Consider the following 20,331-nt stretch of genomic DNA (forward strand, 5'->3'; position numbering starts at 1 on the left):
ATTAAGGAGATATCTATTAAATGCTTACAATGTACAAAACAGTACCAAGTGATTTGAGAAGCTTGTTCTAATTTAGATCAAATTTGGATGGAAGAGTTGATCCTGTAGCCATCTTTCTTGTTAGTCCAGTACTCACTTTCACTCAGCCAAGTTTACAAAGCTGCACATTGCTTACGATTTGACTAATGGACTGGTGGGTTTTTATTGCTGCTTTCTCTTTTCTCAGCCTTTTCATTGACTGTCTGAATACACACCATAAAATCAGCACCATTGGCTTCAAAGACATTTATTAGAACAACGCATTTGTAAGAAGAAATTTTATGAGACCTGTGGCTTATGAAGTCCTTGATCTATTTACTCCAGGTGATTGGATCCTAATGTTTGCAGCGAGGGCAGGCCCTAATGCTTACAGGGTAAGATGAGAGAAGTTTTAAACTTACCAATTGCAATAGGGTGCTCAGATTCCTTTCAATGACTATGACCCTCACATTTATTCCTTTTTTTTTTTTTTAATCTAGGTCCACAAAGCATAAAGTTAAAAGTACCTATGTGCTAGACAGCCCTCTTGGAAGACTAGTCTGCAACAACAACAACTTTAACGGCATATTTTCTGTGTGGCTACACTTAAGTGAATGTGTGTGAGGGGAGTGTGTGTACTTTCAAGATCTTTACATCTTATTCATAAAAATGAACCAACCAGTATCTACCAAAGAAAAGTGGAAGAATACAAATTTTTGAGAGCAAAAATGGTAAAAATACAGAAAGAACTTTTCTTAGGCAATAATCTTATAATTGAAGGATGTTTCAACACAGTAGAATAGATTTTGGCTGAGGAACAAAGACATTTATTAAGTACCTTCTATATCCATGTCAGGTACCGGGTAGTCATTGGAGAATCAAAGCTGAATTAAGATTTGGCTTACACCTCTGGGAAGTTGTGGGGGGTAGGGAGGGGTTAAATAACTTGACTTGGGTATAAAGAAAAATAATGCACTAGCACATATACTGTGGTAGTTGCCTGCAGGAAGGAGTCAAGGAAGATACCCTGGAGTGGCAGATACTTGAACTGGCACTTGAGGCATGACTGGGGGTTTTCCAGGCAGAAATGACAGGACGTTATGTTCCAGGAAAATAACCACAGGGACAAGATACCAGGGAGGAAAAACACACATGTGCAACCAAATTGCCAAACGCCAGGAGCCTATAAGAGAAAGCAGCACAGGACAGATCAGGATGGCTCAGAGACTTGGATAGTGTGAGATATCAGCTGGAGACAGGAAGGACTTGAGAATTTACAGCTCTTGAAAAATAAAGAGGGAGAAAGTATCAGTGGCTACTCAACAGCAGTGACAGCATTTCCAAACCAGCCTAGTCAGGGGCAGTCTTGCAAGGCAGTTATAAACAGAGTCTGTGAAGCCAGATTGCCTGGTTTGCATCATTGATAGATCACTTACTCCCACGGGACCTTGGGCCAGTTACTTAACTGAGTTTCAGTTTACTCACCAACAAGTGGAGATGTATAATAACAAAAGTATGAGGTTGATAGTGTGAGAATTATGAGTTAATGTACATGCACATGGACCAGTGTTGACATGACATATGCTATTGAAATGTGCTTAAAGATGTTTACATCATTGACATGTGTACAAGAGGACCAGGTGAATGACATGACACCCACTGTATCAGTAAGGCTGTGTGAGATCGGGGAAGGGAACCACTATGGCTGATAAAGAGTAAAGGATTTATTATATGATGATCTTACACACCTTTCACAGGTGCTGGTTCTGCTACCTCTGTATTGGGGGTGGGGCCAAAAGTTGGCAGTGTGAACACTTGGGCAGATAAAAATGAATGACATGAAGTTAGGTAGGCAGAGGGAAGCCTGGAAGTTGTATTAGTCTCTCATGCCTTCAAGCCTCATTTTCCATGATGCAGGTGACATGCAAAAGCTGGTGCCTTTCTTTACAGAGCTGCATGTCCTTCTGGCCCAGGATGCAGAGAAGATAAAGAAGGAGAACAGATGGAACTACTGGACGTGCAGGACAAGGCATGGCCATTGCCACAGGGGAGCAGCAGTTCAGAGAGAATTGTGTGAGCTGTCACACACCTGCCTGCAGCAAACTTCAGAGTGTAGAGGGCCATTATCTCACTGCGGCCTTCCAGATGGCCTGCAAATTCCTCTGCTGGCTGACCCTAACCTATATCTCTCCAGGGAAGGGAACCCTGAGAACTGGCTGCCACACTGTGGTGGGACCCACGCTCTCTCGTCTTTCCTTACTTTCAGTTTCAACAATTAAAGAAAGAACAAATGCTCCCACCTCAATACTGAGAAATAATGCCACCTCTGTGACTGAACTATCAAGTAGCCGAGAGGAAATCAGTTGTCATTCCAGGGAGATAAGGCTGTAAAATAGAGCATGGACTGTGGAAGTGCCAGATGGCTGGATTTCTGTCCCTTCTTTGCCACCTGCTTCTCCTGCCAATTTCTTCATCCCAGTAAATGCCACTCCCCTCATCCCCAACTGAAGTGTTCCAGTTTTGGCTCCTGCTGGACCCTCCTTTTTCCTTGTCCCCCACATCTAATTTTGAAACTGACACAATAATCCCATGGACAGTTTTTTTTTTTTTTTTTGGTAAACAGAAATTGACTGTTCTTATTTTAAAGCTTGAAACTTGCATTGGTTTTATGAGTTCCTCAGGAAAGGACCCTCCAGGCCTCTCAAAAAGTAACAAAGAGCTGAAACTCAGAAGATGATCACATCCAGACAAAGAAGTGCCAGGCCCCCTAACTCATCATGATTGCTTTCTTACCCTTCCCGAGTTCCTGTTTCCTCATACACAGTTACATTTCTTCCCTGCTATATAAGCCCCTAATTCTAATAGGTTAAGGAGATGTATTTGAGACTGATCTCCCATCTCCTTGGCTGGAGCACCTGATCAAAGCTTTCTTGCTTGGCAATAATCATTGTCCCAGTGACTGGCTTTGTGTGTGGTGAGCAGCAGGACCTAGACAGAGCCCCTGGTATTTTGGTAACAATATGTCAGAAAATCCTGCCAACTCTTCCCCAGTACTCATTCTGAACTTGCCTGTTGCCCTCTTCCTCCAGTACTGTCATTTTCTCCTAAGCCACCCTCTTCTCTGGCCTGGACTCCTGCTGCGGCTTCCACCTGATCTCACTCTTTCTACTCTATACCTCCCTTCCCAAATCATTCTCCCCATGGAAGTTAGGATGACATTTTCAAAATGTAGTTCATATCACCTCACAGTGATGCTGCATCTTACACTAGCCCTCCAGAAATTTAGGATAAAATCAAAAGTCTTTCTTCTGGCCTACGGTTCTTGCATGGTGAGGTCTTCACCTACCTTTATTATCTCACTTTCTGCCTCTCTTCCTTACTCAGTATGAACGTCTTTTGCTTTTCACACATGTCAAGACTGATCCCACTTGAAGAACTTTGCTCTACTGTAATCTCAGCACTTTGGGAGGCCAAGGCGGGTAGATCACTTGAGATCAGACGTTCAAGACCAGCCTGGCCAAAATGGTGAAACCCCATCTCTACTAAAAATACAAAAATTAGCTAGGCATGGTTGCATGCACCTGTGAGGCAGGAGAATTGCTTGAACCCGGGAGACAGATGTTGCAGAGAGCCAAGATGAGAGAGAGAGAGAGAGAGAGAGAGAGAGAGAGAGAGAGAGAGAGCGAGAGAGAGAGAGACTGCTCTAGATTAGTGGTTCACAATCTGGGGCAATTTTGCCCGTCACGCCCTTAAGGATATTTAGCAATGACTGGATAAATGCTGATGCTACTAAATATTCTACAATGCATAATACGATCTGCCACAGCAAATAATTCTCTCTCCCAAAGTATCAGTATTGCGAAGATTGAGAAATTTCTAGGTGTGCCCTTAGTCTAGGTGCTCTTCTCAAATCTACTCATTCTGGCATCTTTCTCTGTTTTAATTTCTTATCTATCCAGTTATTCTTGGTATTTGTTTGAATTATTGGGCAGATCCTCTATCAGGTTATAAGTTCTAAGAGGGCAGGTGCCTGGACTATATTCTAGCACTCTGAGATGCTGAGGTGGGCAGATCACCTGAGGTTAGGAGTTTGAGACCAGCTTGACCAACATGGCAAAACCCTGTCTCTACAAAAAAACAAAAGAATTAGCTGGGCATGGTGGCTGGCACTGTAATCTCAGCTTCTTGATAGGCTGAGGCAGGAGAATTGTTTGAATCCAGGAAGCCGAGGTTGCAGTAAGTTGAGACGGCCCCATTGCACTCCAGCCTGAGCAACAAGAACAAAATTCCACCTCGAAAGAAAGGAAGAAAGAAAGAGAGAGAGAGAGAGAAGGAAGGAGGGAGGGAAGGAAAGAAAAGAAAGGTGAGCTGCAAGAATAAGAACCAGAAGCATAAAAGATATCCACAATATCTAGCAATTGTGAACATTAAATGATAAATATAGTATTTATCAGTAGTATCTGGCACATCGATAGTGTTCTGTAAGTATTATATTAGCTATTTTATATTAAAGTTTCTACTGATCTCTACTTAAAGATTAATGATGTTATTTGATACAACAAAACACTAGATTGGGATTTGGGAAACTTGGCTCATTTCAGGTCTACCTGATAAATTGTGCTTTAATTTTTTTCAAACATGTTTTGAATGTCTGCAGAGTTCAAGGTGCTGAACTTTTGCAACAGACAATACAAAGTGACTAGAACTAGTCTGCCTTTGAGAACCTGAAATCTATTGGAGGAGATAAGACAAGCATGTAGAGAGCTACAACACAAGTCAGAAAGTGATAGCACATTTTATTTACTCTAAAACGCATATCCCCTACCTGATCCCACTCCTGCTCTCTGATTTTAATATGTCTAAACCCAGGATGGTTTTAATAGATGACATCTCAGATTTGATGGAATAAGGTAAATTTCACTAGAGATACCAGTACACTTCCATGGGAATCAAAAGGAGAGGGTAATTATTTCTAGCTGGGGACTTCAGGGGAATGAGAAAATATAGACAAAAAATAGTAGACATATTAGTCAACATTAGAAAGTGTCCTTGGTTTTCTTATCTCTAAAATGAATGGATTACACTAGATTACAAGTCCCTGTATTTGTAGTTTGAAGTCTCACATGGTAGCTCTGCACACTTCTTGCAGCTGCCATATTTCCTGTCCACCTGTTCCTTCTGCAGAGGTTTATCTGGTCTGCCAGTAAGAAGGAGAGTCATTTTGCTATGGGACTCTCATGGTGCTTTTAGGTGCTCTTGAGCCTGTCAGACTCCCATTATAACTGTTTCTCAGGCTACTACCCATGTCTGTCATTGCCACAAGGCTGTAAACTCCGTGGTGTAGGGGCTGTGTTTGTTGGGTGTAGAGTTATTTACACCCACATACCAAGAACAGTTAAGTCCTCACTGGTACTAGCTGAATCAATACTAAGGGGTAATAAATTTCTTATCAGAACCTACTAACACCTTACTTGGATGACCAGTTAAACTTAATAATTTAGGAAAATGAAATGGTTAATAAGTATTTTGCTGGCCAGGCACGATGGCTCATGCATGTAATCCCAACACTTTGGGAGGCTGAGACGGGCGGATCACAAGTCAAGAGATTGAGACCATCCTGGTCAACATGGTTAAATCCCATCTCTACTAAAAATACAAAAATTAGCTGGGTGTGGTGCCTGTAATCCCAGCTACTCAGGAGGCTGAGCCAGGAGAATCACTTGAACCTGGGAGGTGTAGGTTGCAGTGAGCAGAGATTTTTGCCATTGCACTCCAGCCTGGGCAACAAAAGCAAAGCTCCATCTCAAAAACAAACAAACAAACAAACAAACAAAAAAAAACAGTAAATATTTTGCCAAAAGTAGCTTGGGTACTTCAAAACTAGATGACATAAATGCATTTTTTTCATGTTGTAGTAAACTCCTTTTTTTTTTTTTTGCAGCTGAAAAGTTTCAACCTGACCTATTTTTCCCCTGTGGAAAGCAAGAACCTGGTTAATCTTTTTGAAGTGGCTAAACTATACGCTTAGGCTGTTTGGGGACAAACCTGAATGCTCAGTGAGGTTAGAATTATATTAAGTTTGATGTGCTGCACAGGGCCAGCCATCTTGCGAAAGAGTAAAGAGAAGTAATTCTCATGGCTGATTTTTAAAATAATTAGTTTCATAGCTTCCATTTTTGGAAAAAGCATTAGGGCTAGCACTAGTTCAGAAATAATATGATGAAACAGCATTAGAGGAGAAAGAAAATGTCACATTTAACTTGTGAAGAATGTTCAGAGATAAACCAGCAATCTTCCCCATTGGTAAAATAAACAAGCAAAAGATGGTAAGCTAGACACAAGGAACCCTGCCAAAGGCAAATTGCCCCTGGACATTTTACGGTCCCTTGTTCATTTCTATTTCATTTGGTTATTCCTGTCTTTTCAATACTCCATCCTCTTTAATCAAGCATAAAATTAAACTGGGAAGCAGCATTTTCTGGTTTCTATTCTATTTTTTTCATCCTCATCAGAATCTAAAGTTATACATAAGCAAGTATTCATATCTAGAAGAAACTCTTCTAACCATATTCTAAACTCTTCTAGCCATGATTAGGATTGTACATTCATGGGAAAAATGTTTTAAATGAACCAATATTATTGCTACTTTTTATAATGTATTATTTGTCCCTTGAATAAAGTAACTAGTTTGAAAATGTTTGGAGGATCTTTGGAAAACTCCTTGGTAACTGTTATACAAAACTTGAAAATGAGTTGCCTATGATGCATATTTGGCACAGAAATGTCTTGTTGCTCTTGCAAAGGTTTTTTTTTTTTTTTAAATTTTGGTTCCAAATTTATAATCCAGCAGATTTTACATAAAGATGTAAATGTCTGACTCTTCTTGAAAAAAATTTTGAAGGTCTGATAATGGACTCTTCAATTAAGCCCAAAAAATATTTCCTGAGTACCTCCTATATGCCAGGCACTACATGGGTGAGTTACCTAGAGCCCTGCAGTAGCCATCTCTTCTTAGGGGAGGGGTGGTGGCTGTGTATCTTCTCCAGTGTCTGGGCCACTGCAATGAGGCTTGTTCTCAGCGGCTGTTTATCATCACCCTTGCAGTGTCGATTTACTTATAACGGAGCAAAGAGTCCTTATTTCAATATGTGGCAGAGATGGCAAGCTGTCTAATAATTGTTTGGAGTTGCCATTGGAAAGTGGCTTCTTAACTATGTACGGCACTTCACAGCTCTCTTTTTATACAAGCCAGGTAACAAATTCTCACTAATGGAATGCAAGCAGAAGTAATGGATTTCATTCTTTACAAGGATTAGAGAAAAAAAAAATAAGTCTCCAACTTCTTCCTCCCCTTTGAAGCTGGGATTGGAATATCATAGACCTTCAGTACCACAGGATGAGAGCAGTGTGAGTCCCTGAGTTCCATACGGAAGAAAGGCATCCCTTGAGCACTAATGTATGCAGAGAATGATTATTCTGGGGTTTAACATTAATTTAGGTAAGACGTCATGTTTTTTGCCAAAATTGGAAACACTAATGATTATTCAAGAGACTGAAATATTTCAAAAGTGGAAGAATCACCTGCCCAAAGCAATAGTTTATAGTACCTACATGACCTTTGTAGGAATTTGAGCTTGAGACTCCTTCCTTAATGCAGCAGTTAGATCACTGGTTTTCCTGTAATTTTGTTCTGGATCTAGCAACTAGCAACTCTATTACCAGAGTAAATTTAGTCATGAAATTCAGGCAGCTGAAAATAAAACTCTAAAATTTTAGAGAAAAGGAAAATGGCTTGAGATCATATTTTCAAAAACTCCATATTCAAAATTTTATCTATGTAAGGACTTAAATATAATAAAATGAAGGATTCTTAGAGTTCAAGGTAGTGTAGAGCCATTCACCCTTACCCTCTATATCCAATGTGGGAATTCTCTCAGTTTTTATATTTAGGTCTTGCTTCTTTGTCAATACTTGCAGTGATGAGAAACTCTAACTACACAAGACACCTTTACTGAACAGTCGCTGTTGTTAGATTTTCCTTTATCATTTCAGATAAAATCTGTCACCAATACCTATAACTGACTATAATGAATTCTGTTCTCAAATGCCTAGGAGTTTACAGGATAAACCCGATTTCTCTTCCATGCGTTTACATAACAGCCCTTTAGTTACTGGAAGATAGATGTAGGATGTCATCTGCACTACTAAATCTTAATTTTTCTAAACTAAACACCCTCAGTTCTTTCAATTGTTACACATATTTATTACACCATCATAATCTTGGCTCTTCTAGAAGCACTCCATGAGTTTATTCTTGATTATAGCCTATTTTTATTATAATTTTGTGCTTGCTTTAGAGCATCCTCACCAAACTGTTGAAAGATATTTCAAGAGTTGAAATATATGGTTGACAAATTTGTTGTCAACTGTATATCACAGATTTTTCTGGTAGGAACAGCCAATGTTTTTCCAGCTTAATGTATTAGTCCTTCATCTGGCAGTTTGAAGTATTTCTAAAGCTTTCCTACATCTCAGTACTTAAAAACACAGTTTCTGCAGATTTTATGTGAGGGGAAAATTGATTTAATCTCCCTGGAAACCTATTTATTTATTCTTTCAGAATAAACTAGAATTTATAAGAGACTTGGAGGCAACCTTAAACTTGAGATTTTTTATACTGGGATTTTTAAATAGATAATTATTTTCTCACTTCTTCATATTTTTTAACTGCCTTCAGGTTCTTGCATTTCTAAATGTCTGTAATTTCTTATGGATTTCTGAAGCTTTCTGTATTCTAACTTTGCGCAACTTGAGGAAAACATTATTTTATTTATACATCTGATAGGATGCTTCATGGCTCTAACAATTCATAAAAGTTGGTGAAGCAAAAATACAACTCTAATCTTATGACTAAATAAACTTTCTTAAAAGAGAAATGTCCTATCTCAGATAGCTCAGACAACTTTTTCTAGACCAGGTTAGACTTACACAGAAGTTTCTTCAAACAAATGTAGTTATCGTACTTCAGTGGAAAACTTTGCATTTCAAGCTTCTTTTTTCTTTATTTTTCCTGGTTCACGGTTTTGTTTTTTTTTTGAGACAGAGTCTCACTGTGTCGCCAGGTGCCAGGCTGGAGTGCAGTGGCGCGATCTTGGCTCACTGCAACCCCTGCCTCCTGGGTTCAAGCAATTCTCCTGTCTCAGCCTCCCAAGTACCAAGTAGCTGGGACTACAGGCACATGCCACCACGCCCAGCTAATTTTTGTATTTTTTAATAGAGAGGGTCTCGATCTCTTGACCTTGTGATCTGCCCACCTTGGCATCCCAAAGTGCTGGGATTTACAGGTGTGAGCCACCATGCCTGGCCTCTGGTTCTCATTTCTTAAGACGCTGGGAATCCTACATGGGGTTGGTGTAAGGAGGAAGAGTGTGGTCTATGTACTTGCCCACTTAGTACTGGGAGGTCACACAATATTCCAGGAGGGCTTCTAGGCTGCTTCTATCTGCTACTGATCTCATGGGGTTTAGTGACCAGTTGTTAATGCCCTCACAGCAGCAGTGACTCAAGTGCTGGCATTGTAGTATGTCATATGGGGTGGCTGAAGTGCCCAGCTAGGTCTCCATGAAATTTCATGGCATGAGTGGTCCTTTGAACTTCACCCCAGAGAGTCTTCCACATATGGGTTGATTGATGTTCTCATTTATGTTTGTATCTTCTTATAAGCCCATAGAAAATCTGGCATTATCTTCTGTACCACATTTAATTTCAAAGAATACTATGGATGGTTCTAACCCTTTCCAGCCTAGATGTAACTTTGCCCATATCACTTACAACCTACCCCAGATCAACTTGAAGTGTCTGCTGTCAAGAAGCTCCAGTTAAACAGGGTTTCTAGTTCTATAGGTCTGAGCCCTTCCCTCAATTTTCTTGGAGGGCTATTTTTTTGGTGTCAACTCTTTCCCCCAGTGATTACTGAAGGAACAGGTGGGATGATATCAATCATTCTATCAATTCACCTTCACTCTCTATTCATCTCCCTTTATGGCTGGGGAAAGAAGCCAGCTTTTTAAGCTTGAATATTTTTTCCCAGTTCTTATACTTGGTGAGTTATCTTCAAAGTGCATACATGAAGCCACCTCATTTATTGGTGGTCTGTACAGGGGGAATAGAGAGAATTACAAAGATGTAGTCACTATATGGCTCAAGTAGAAGCCACAGTTATCAACCAGTTACATGGAGTTATCAAAGACAGCTTTAGTTTTGAGGTTTTTGTAACCTTTATAGACAAATTTTATAGACTCCTTCCTTAACAAAGCTTACCACCTACTCACTGATGGCATTGTTACTAGAATATGATATTTTCATTTGTATTTTTAATTATTCCTTTATATTTATTATTTTGTTATTTTTGTTACTGATATGACTTAGTGTTTAACATCTGGAAATATTTTACCTAATTTTCAATAATTTTCCTGTGATTCTGATAATCTGTTCATTAATTTTTCTTTTAGACAAAATCTGGCTCTGTTGTCTAGTCTGTAGTGAAGTGGCCCAATCTCAGCTCTCTGTGACCTCTGTTTCCCAGGTTCCAGAGATTCTCCTGCCTCAGCCTCTAGAGTAGCTGGGACTACAGGCATGCACCACCACATCCAGAGAATTTTTTGCATTTTTAGTAGAGATGGGGTTTCATATGTTGGCCTGGCTGGTCAGGTCTTGAACTCCTGACCTCAAGTGATCCACTCATCTCGGCCTCCCAAAGTGTTGGGATTACAGGCATGAGCCACTGTGCCTGGCCTATTCATTAACTTTTATTTCTTTTTTGAGATGGAGTTTCACTCTTTTTTTGCCCAGGCTGGAATGCAATGGCACAATCTTGGCTCAGTCTCCAACTCTCGGGTTCAAGCAATTCTCCTGCCTCAGGCTTTCTAGTAGCTGAGATTACAGGCATGTGCCACAGTGCCTGGCTAATTTTGTATTTTTGGTAGAGATAGAGTTTCACCATGTCGGCCAGGCTGGTCTCGAACTCCTGACCTCAGGTGATCCGCCCACGCTGGCCTCTCAAACTGCTGGGATTACAGGCATTAGCCACTACACCTGGCCCTTTCTTTCTTTCTTTCTTTCTTTCTTTCTTTCTTTCTTTCTTTCTTTCTTTCTTTCTTTCTTTCTTTCGACAGAGACTTGCTTTGTCACTGGCTGGAGTGCAGTGGAGCAATCTCAGCTCACTGCAAATTCTACTTCCTAGTTTCAAGTAATTCTGCCTCAGCCCCCCAAGTAGCTGGCACTACAGGCATGCACCACCATGCCCTGCTAATTTTTGCATTTTTAATAGAGATAGGGTTTCACCATGTTGGCCAGGCTGGTCTCGAACTCCTGACTTCAGTTGATCCACCTGCCTCAGCCTCCCAAAGTGCTGGGATTACAAGCATGAGCCACCACGCCCAGAGACCCATTCATTAACTTTTGACTCCCTTTCTTGCTATACAAGTCCATGGAACTCTTTTACTTAATTTATATAGTCTCTTGGGCAAAATAAAAAAAGAGTATTTGAAGACCACATTAAATTATCAAATTGATCTCGTACATTTGATTCAGGTGTTGTTCAGACTTTACCTGACAGCTGTATTTAGTAAACAATTGTACATTTTTCAAAAAAAAGTTTATTTGAATGAATTTTTATGCCATTTGTCTTAAGTTGATTTCTTAATTCAGTCAAAAATATCAATGTTTATATTACATATATAGATATAGATAGATACAGATATAGATGTGGACAGAAAGAGATTTCTTCATCCAAGAAAAGTATAATATACAAGAACATTAGGTTGTCCTCAGATTGACTTACTGCTATATTTCAACACCATTACCTTAAATTCAATGTGTTTCACTATAAATTTTAGGAAAAAGGAGTCACAGCCCTCTAATCTAAATGTTTTCTTCAGGATATTAAAGAAAAATATTATTTTAAAAATCAAGTGAGTTTTAAATGCTTCTACTAAAATCAGAGTAATATCAGAATTTCCTGAATTTGAAGGGTCATGATGGATTATGCCCTTTTTTGTATGAAAGGAGTTAAAACTTCGAGGTGTTTTGCTATGTCAGCTTCGCGTACATAACAATTTAAATACTCTTTAAGTCGCTATAGCACAACCCATATGCTTTTCTTTACTACTTGTTACTACTTGAATTATTCTAATCCCTGTCATGTATATTGATTATACTATTCTTTTATGACATTTATTGGGCCAAATAGAATCAGGAACAACATAATAATTAAACATGCTGAAATATGTCAAATGCTTTCCATGAAGAGTATTTCTGCCCACTCCAGAGGAATAATACCATACTAGAATTCTTTCAGTTCTGCAAATATGCCAAAACCTTTCCTTCCTTGGGGACCCTTGCTGCCATTCTCCTGGAATGTTCTTTCGCCAACTCTTTGACCCACCGATTCTCTCATTTTTCATGGGAAGTGTAGGATCAGTCTACAGTACATGATTACTTGGACTAGAGTCACCCCAACCCTTATCTAGAGGTTTCAGAATGATAGAGCTGGAGCCATTGGCATGTCCTTTCCTACTTTGTGGTATTAAACCTCTAGATCAGTTTTACCTGAAGATTTTTTGTTTTCTGATTATCTGCTGTTTGTTACTCAGTATTGTTTTCTAGAACGGGCAGTATATAAAACCCTCTTCCAGAAAATTTTAAATTATTTGGCTTATTTATCTTAAGGCCTGAAGATGAGGCTAATGTGTTCAGTGGAAATACAGATAGCTGAAAGAGTTGCTTCTCAAATGGTAATGCCAGGAAAGGCTCCTCAAAACCATCAGTCCAAAATTTACATCATAGATTACAGTTCAGGGAGTAACATCCTTTTGTAATTCTAAGGATTAGGGAAACAGTGTAGCCGTGATTCCTTTATATAGACATAGGGATTTGGCATGCAACGTCTAAACCCTATGTATGACAAAACACTTGGTATACATACCTAGAGTTTGAATGTGAGCTATAAATATAGCTATAATTAAATAGTGCTTACAGATTTTTCTGTGTAAAACTTAGTAGCTGACAAACTACGGATTTAGTTTTGGAATCAGTTCTTTGGACTAGAGTATTGCTCATTAATGACAATAAAGTCTTTTTATATGCTATTGTATATATGTTAATCTCTATCTTTCAGTGTTTGTATATTTATTTTCAATACTCTTTAAGCAATAATTTTCAAATTAGTCTTTTGCAGATGTTTTATGCCAGCTGCATCCTCTCACCATTTAAAATGCCTGTATATTTATCTAGTTATATGAAAATGTCAGTCATAGGGAAAACAAAGCCATCCCAGTTCCTAGACATTTGCACATTACGTATTTTATATTGAATTTTGCATATTTTTTCAGCTATTCCAGCAAAATGCCAAAAATTAGAGGTGAATAAACCATCAAGTTGGGTCAGTTTCTTTCCACATGGGAGGGTGTCCTCTATATTTTCTATTGTTTTATCTTACTAGACTTCTATGGTTTAAAGGAGAGAGTTGCGACCATTTCCCGAAAGAAAATGTTTTCTGGTGCAAAGTGTCCAGCAGAAAAAGCAGAGAATTTGAGTTAGAACATCCAGGTGCCAGTTCCAGTTCAACTATTAGTAGCAGAGTAGTCGTCTAATTGTCTGTGGAAATAAGAATGTAAGAATATTTCACAAGTTTTCAGCAGGAGCCAAAGGAGGTATTGTGTAAGAGAATATTTGGCCAAGTGCTAGCCATAAATTAATATAATCAATTATTTAGCTTATTTTGTGTTCACCATCAAGTGGAATTTTCTTTTGTACATTCTCAACAAGGATGATATTGCCCTGGAGTGATATACCCTTGTTGAGAATGCATGAAATAAAATTGGGTCTAAGGGTAGGCAAAAAAAAAAAAAAACAAAACAAAACTAGATGCAGATACAAATACAGCATGTAAAAATATATACAGTATAACTATGTTATTAAAATTTTATGAGGAGAGCAATTAAAAAAATGTCTAAAAAGGCTCCTTAGGCAGGTAATAATGCAAAAAATAGTTGCAAAATACTGCATTATAGTGCTATACAGTAGGTGTAAGTCTCAGCCTACACATTAAGTGTGGATGAAATATAATTTTCTTGTTTTTCGTTCTTCTGTAAGCAAACTTTTTTTTCATGCTCCCATTCTGCCAGAAGGAAGACATGTAATCTGAGTCAATTCAAGGAATCATAGATCTGCCTTTGCCCATTTCCAGAATCACACCTGTGCTCAATAAGGTTTGGGGAAACTGGCTATTCTTTGAATGCTGAGATTTCTGTGGATCTGAACATCACTCTCAGGGTCTTCTTCAGCACTTTGTAGTGCACAAGACAGAAGCAGATGCTGCCCTGCTGCCCTAGAGCTGCAGGAATCTTGGTAGAGCTCTCCACGGCCTGCCTAGATCCTTTCTCCAGGTGGTTCTGCTCTGTTCACTTTTTTGGATATGAGAAATTCAGGGATTTTGCCCACATTCTGGACTCTCTCCAAATACAGAAGCCAAGTAACCCTAAGTATTTAAATTAGTCAACACTATCTCTGGTTTCTCTGTGTTACCAGCTACCCCACCCCATGGTTCAGCCTATGGGTAGAGGGTGGAATGGCATATGAATAGCCTAAGATCCTTTTGGAAGAATATTCTCAAAACTATTATCCCTTCCAGGTGTTTTAGAAGTGTATTTTGAAAATTAAAGAACAAGAACATATTTCTTTAGATCAACCCTTTGCTGGAATAAACCTACCCTGAGGAAATGGCTGGCTTATGATATAATTTAATGGGGGAAGAACCACCATATAACATGGAAGTATATGAGTTGGGGAAGGGGTGATGAGTCTATGAAGGGGGATTTTGTTTAAAAGTTATTTCAGGATATTCTCACTTTCTTAATTTGTCACAGAACAGCTTATTCTTTCTTTTACACATCCTTACTGAGATATAACTTACATACATACAATTTATCCACTGTAAGTTTACAATTGAATAACTTTTAGCAAATTTATAGTGTTATGCAATCACAGCTACAATCCAATATTGAAACATTTCCATAACTCTCCAAAAATTCTCAAAAGCCTGTTTGCATTCAATTTCAGTTCCCATCCCAGCCCAAGGCAAGCACTGATCTGTTTTCTATTTCTATAAATTTGCCTTTTCTGAATATTTCATATGAATGAAATAATGTTACCGGTGGAAGAGACTCGAGTTGCCCAAGTTACTGGTGGCATTTCTGTACGTGTGTGCAACTTCAGCCCTTGCATTCTCAGAAGAAAGGGTTTGACTTAGAGGCATAAAGAAGAAGAAAAGACTAAGTTTCAGAACAGGAGTGGAAGTTTATTTTAAAAAGCTTTAGGACAGGAAAGAAACCAAGGTATGCTTGGAAGAGACCCAAGCAGGCACGTGAAGAGCATGTAACCTAGATCATGGGCTTCATAGGCTCACCTCTTTCCCAGGATTCTTCTCTTAGGGTGGGCTTCCTGCATGCACAGCACCTTCCTTACCGTTGGGAACTGATCACGCACAATGTGTTTAGGAAGTTGTACTCATCACGCCCATCTGAGGCTTTCTTCCTCTTTCCCATAGAGTGCGTCGTGGGGGCCGGGGTGAATGAGGGGGTCGTACTTTGCCATTTTGTCTCTTAACACACATGCCCAGGAATTTTCTTCTCCCTGGCATCTGCATTCAATTAACACTTTAGTGTTAACAGCTGTGGATCATCAGGAGCTTGTTCTTCCCTGGCTTTAGAGAAGGAGTATGATAATTATTGAACCATCACGTGATATTTTTACTGGATGCTGGGAGAGCTCTCTTGCCCCACTCATCCCTATCTAACTACCTGTAAAAATAATACGATATGTAGGATTTGTATCTACCTTCTTTCATTTAGGCTAACGTTTTTGAATAAAGTTCATCCATGCTGTTGCATATGTCCGTACCTCATTCCATTTTTGTTGTTGACAGTGTTCCAGTTTATGGATATACCACATCTTGTTTATCTGTTTACTAGTTGACAGACGTTTAAATTGTATCCAGATTTTGGCTACAAAACTCCTATGAATATTGGAAATCTTTTTGTGGACATGTGTTTTCATTTCTTTTGAATAGATTTCTAGGACGGGATTTGCTGGCTTATATGGTAAGTTTATGGTTAACATTTTAAGAAAGTGCCAAACTGATTTGCAAAAAGGCTGTACTGTTTTCCTTTCTCATCTGCATGCATGAGGGTTCTAGTTTTTTCACACCCTCTTCAATAATTGGTATTGTACGTCTTTTAATTATAGTCATTGTAGTATATGTTGTCATATGTCATTGTAGTTTTATTTTGTGTTTCCCTAATAACTAATGATGTTGAACATATTTCCTGTGCTTATTAGCCATTGGTATATCTTCTTTGGTAAAATATTGACTAATCTCTTGCTTATTTTAAAAATTGGGTTGTATGTCTTTTTGTCATTGAGTTATACGATTTCTTTATATATTCTGAGTATAACTTTTGTCAGATATATGGTTTTCAAATAACATTTCCCAGTATGTGACTTATTTTTCCAATTTCTTTTTCTTTTTTGCTAACCTCCAGTATTCAGATCTTTTGAATTGCTTAATAGTGTCTATGGAAGTACAAAAGTTTTCAATTTCAATGGAGTCTAATTTTTCAGGTTTTTAATTTTTATTTTGATGCTTTGTGCATTTGTCATCATATCTAAGAATACTTTGACTGGAATTGCCACTTTGCCTAACCCAAGGTCACAAAAATTTTCTCATTTTTTCTTTTAAAAGTTTTATGACTTAGTTATATTTCAGTTTGTGATCCATTTTTTTCTTATATATCACTCCCTTCTTATACTGCCCTGGAAAAAGACTTAGTATAGCTCTCGGCCTTAGCTCCACTTTTTTTTGGAAACCCCTGCACCATGAGAGCCAAGTGGAGGAAGAAACAAATGTGCAGCTGAAGCACAAAAGAAGAAAGATGAGGCAGAGGTCCAAGTAAAGCGCTACTTGTTGCACCGTGGAGGCCACAGGAGCAGAAACATGGAATGCCAGACGCTGGGGATGCTGGTACAAGTTGTGGGACTGCATGCTACTGTCCAGAGCTTGTCTCAATGGATCTAGAACTTCATCGCCATCTGATCGCTGATCACCTCTGAGACCCACCTTGCTCATAACCAAAACTGCCCATGTTGGTCCTTTGCCCCGGACCTGTGACATTCTGGACTATTTCTGTGTTTACTTGTGGCTGAGTGTAACAACCATAAAATAAATCACCTCTTCCACTGACTTAGCTGAAGAATTAAAAAAAAGGCTTAGTATAGCTATGTCCAGAATGAGTACTGGGCCTGTGGAAGGACCAAGCAATTGGTATATGATTCAGAAGTCATACATAGTGAAAGACACACTTAGACATAGTCAAGAAACATTTCACTGCCACAAAACAAGGCAGGGGAGGGGCTCTAAAATGCACAGCAGGATGAACTCCCACCCCTTAGATGTCAAAGAGCTAATGCTGTATTGGTGTGAAGAATGGCTTATTTTCTGGTGTCCACATATGAAACTATTTCAACTGCCACTAGAAACTCCAGAAGAGCTTTTGTTTTGTATTATGTTAAAGCAAACGATAAGTGCCCTGAGAAGGACTCTCTACTTCTATTTTTGAGTTCTTGTGGATGAACTGCAACCTAACTTAATAAGTAGACAAGATTGAAAACCTAACTTAGGAACATCCACCTGTAACAATTGCTTAGTCTTGGCCAATTCCAGCAGCCATACTTCAACCAGTCATACAATACTGAGTGTTCAAATAAGGCAAACACCGAGTTGTAACCAATCAAGCTCTTTCTGTACTCACTTCTGATTTCTGTACCTCACTTTACACGTTTGTCTGTAAATTTGTTCTGAGCATGAGGCACCCCTGCAGTCTATCTGAATTGCTGTGATTCTGGGGGCTGCCCAATTCGCAAGCCATTCATTGCTCTATTAAACTCCTCTAAAGTTAATTTGGCTGAAGGTTTTCTTTTAACGCTTAGACATATTTTGTAAAAGTAAATGTAACACATAAAGTTAATTCAGGATCGATGTTGACCTTCTGGAGCCTGCTCCTCTGGAGTCTGGGAGGAAATAGCTGTTGTTTTTTTTAAAAAAATAACCATGCAGGTTTTATGTTCAGCTTCCACTGGGGTGACTAAAGCTCCAGGCAGTCACCTGACCACACACGAATAAAGGATTCCTGGCTCCTGGGAATAGAGGCTCTCTTGCTTCTTCTTATTGGTCATGCCTTGGCATGGTTCTTCCCTACCCTCATCAAGCATATTCTTATTAGGTTGATGCAAAAGTAATTAAAAGCAATGGCAAAAACAGCAATTACTTTTGCACCAACCTAATAGTAAACAAAGCACTTGCAAAGACCCAAGTTACTACTTCTTAAGCTCCTCTTGACTAAGAAGAGCTTTCCCATGGCTTGGACTGAGAACCCATGCCCCAGCGGTGCCATTCGGACTAGATTGTATGGAGGGAGTGTAGGAGATAAAATCGCTAAGATGAAAATGACAGTCGCTGGTCCCGTCTATCCCATTTCTCTGCACCTCTCCCCTGCATATGTCACAATGACCCTATCTTTAGGCTTCCTAAGTTGTAGCTGCAGGTGTGGTTAGTGTGCATGTGCAGGGGAGAGGTGCCGAGGAATGGGACAAAAAGGAAAGATGTTTTTTGGGATAGTGGTCTGCCTGCTGCCCTTCACTTCCTGGCTTTGCTGTGGGTAGTCACAGAGTTCACAGCTTTATGCACGCTTTCTTCATTCACCAGGAACTGCATAGGCTTGATGGATTTCAAATTCTTGTCTAACTCATAGGCAATGGGAATACCAGCTGGCAGGTTCTGCTCCACGACAGCTTCTTCAGAGGGACCTTCCAGATACTTAATGTCCGGAAGACTGATGCTATGGGCTGCAATCCATACCTGTTTCTCCTCCTTCATTCAGGGAGTTATTAATTAATTTCAAAAAAGCACATCTCTGGCAGTAGTGTCTTTCAGACCCTCATAGCAGAATCTCAGTGAGGTTTCCATCCTTGTGATTCTTACTGAGGTTGCTGTAGAAGGGACAGTGGGCTTTATTGGAGGTTCTGGGATGGCATAGGAGGCCTCCAGATTTTTACCTGGGCCCATGCTTGGTAGTAGTTTCTGCTTTATTGGGGCAAGTCAAACCCCCACAGTGTCATTCATTGAGGCATCGAGTGTTTACTACAATAAGCCACATATGGTCAAGGGCATCCAGCACTATCTAGTGGGTCAGGATTGCTCTCTCTTCTGCTCTGAGTAGAAGCACATGTCAAGTTCATAGGCAGCATCTCACAGAGCCTGCATGATGCCCTTTGCTTCATGCCCCACTGGGCTCAGGTTATCAGTGCTGAAGTGGTTCTCCAGGATCCAGGTGCTCTCGCAATGCCGGATCAGCACCAGCCTGTAGATGGCCATGGCAGGTGGCTTGGGGTGCTGTACCAACTAGGGACCCACTGAGATTCTAGAGTGTCAGCCCACTGCTTCCATTTTTCTCCCCAGCCATGCATGTGCCCTTTTGCCCCATTGCTCCAGTGATCCATCTTCCTTTAATTTCTGTGTATGGTGTGAGACAGACTAAAGAAAAAATAGTTTTTTTGAAAACACTATCCTTTCTCCCTTGAAATGACTTTGCACCTTATTGGAAAACCAGTTGCATAAACATAAGGGGAAATTTCCAGACTATCAATTTTCTTTCATTGATCTATTCCAACTGCCTATAATTATACCAATACTGCACTATCTTAATTATTATAGTGTTATAGCAGGGTTTGAAGTCAGGTCATACAAATCCTCCAACTTTATTCTTCTTTTCCAAAATTGTTTTAGTTATTATATATCCCTTACATTCCCATATCAATTTTAAAATCAACTTACCAATTTCTACAGAAAAAGACTGGGATTTTGATATGGGCTATGGTCTATGGATTGATTTGGGGAGAATTAAAATTTTAACAATATTGAGTCTTACAATTCATAAACATCGCATTTCTATTTTAACCTTTCCAAATTTCTCTCAATGATGTTTCCTAGTTCTGTTTACTAATCTTCATTTTTTGTCAAGTTTATTCCTATCTTATTCTTTTTTGATATTATGTATGTGTGATGGTTAATATTGACGGTCAACTTGATTGGACTGAAAGATGCAAGGTATTGTTCCTTGGTGTGTCTGTGAGGGTGTCGTCCAAGGAGATTAACATTTGAGTCAGTGGACTGGGAGGCGCAGACCCACCCTTACTCTG

This window comes from Callithrix jacchus, chromosome 16, assembly GCF_049354715.1.
Source record: "Callithrix jacchus isolate 240 chromosome 16, calJac240_pri, whole genome shotgun sequence".
Lineage (NCBI taxonomy): Eukaryota > Metazoa > Chordata > Mammalia > Primates > Cebidae > Callithrix > Callithrix jacchus.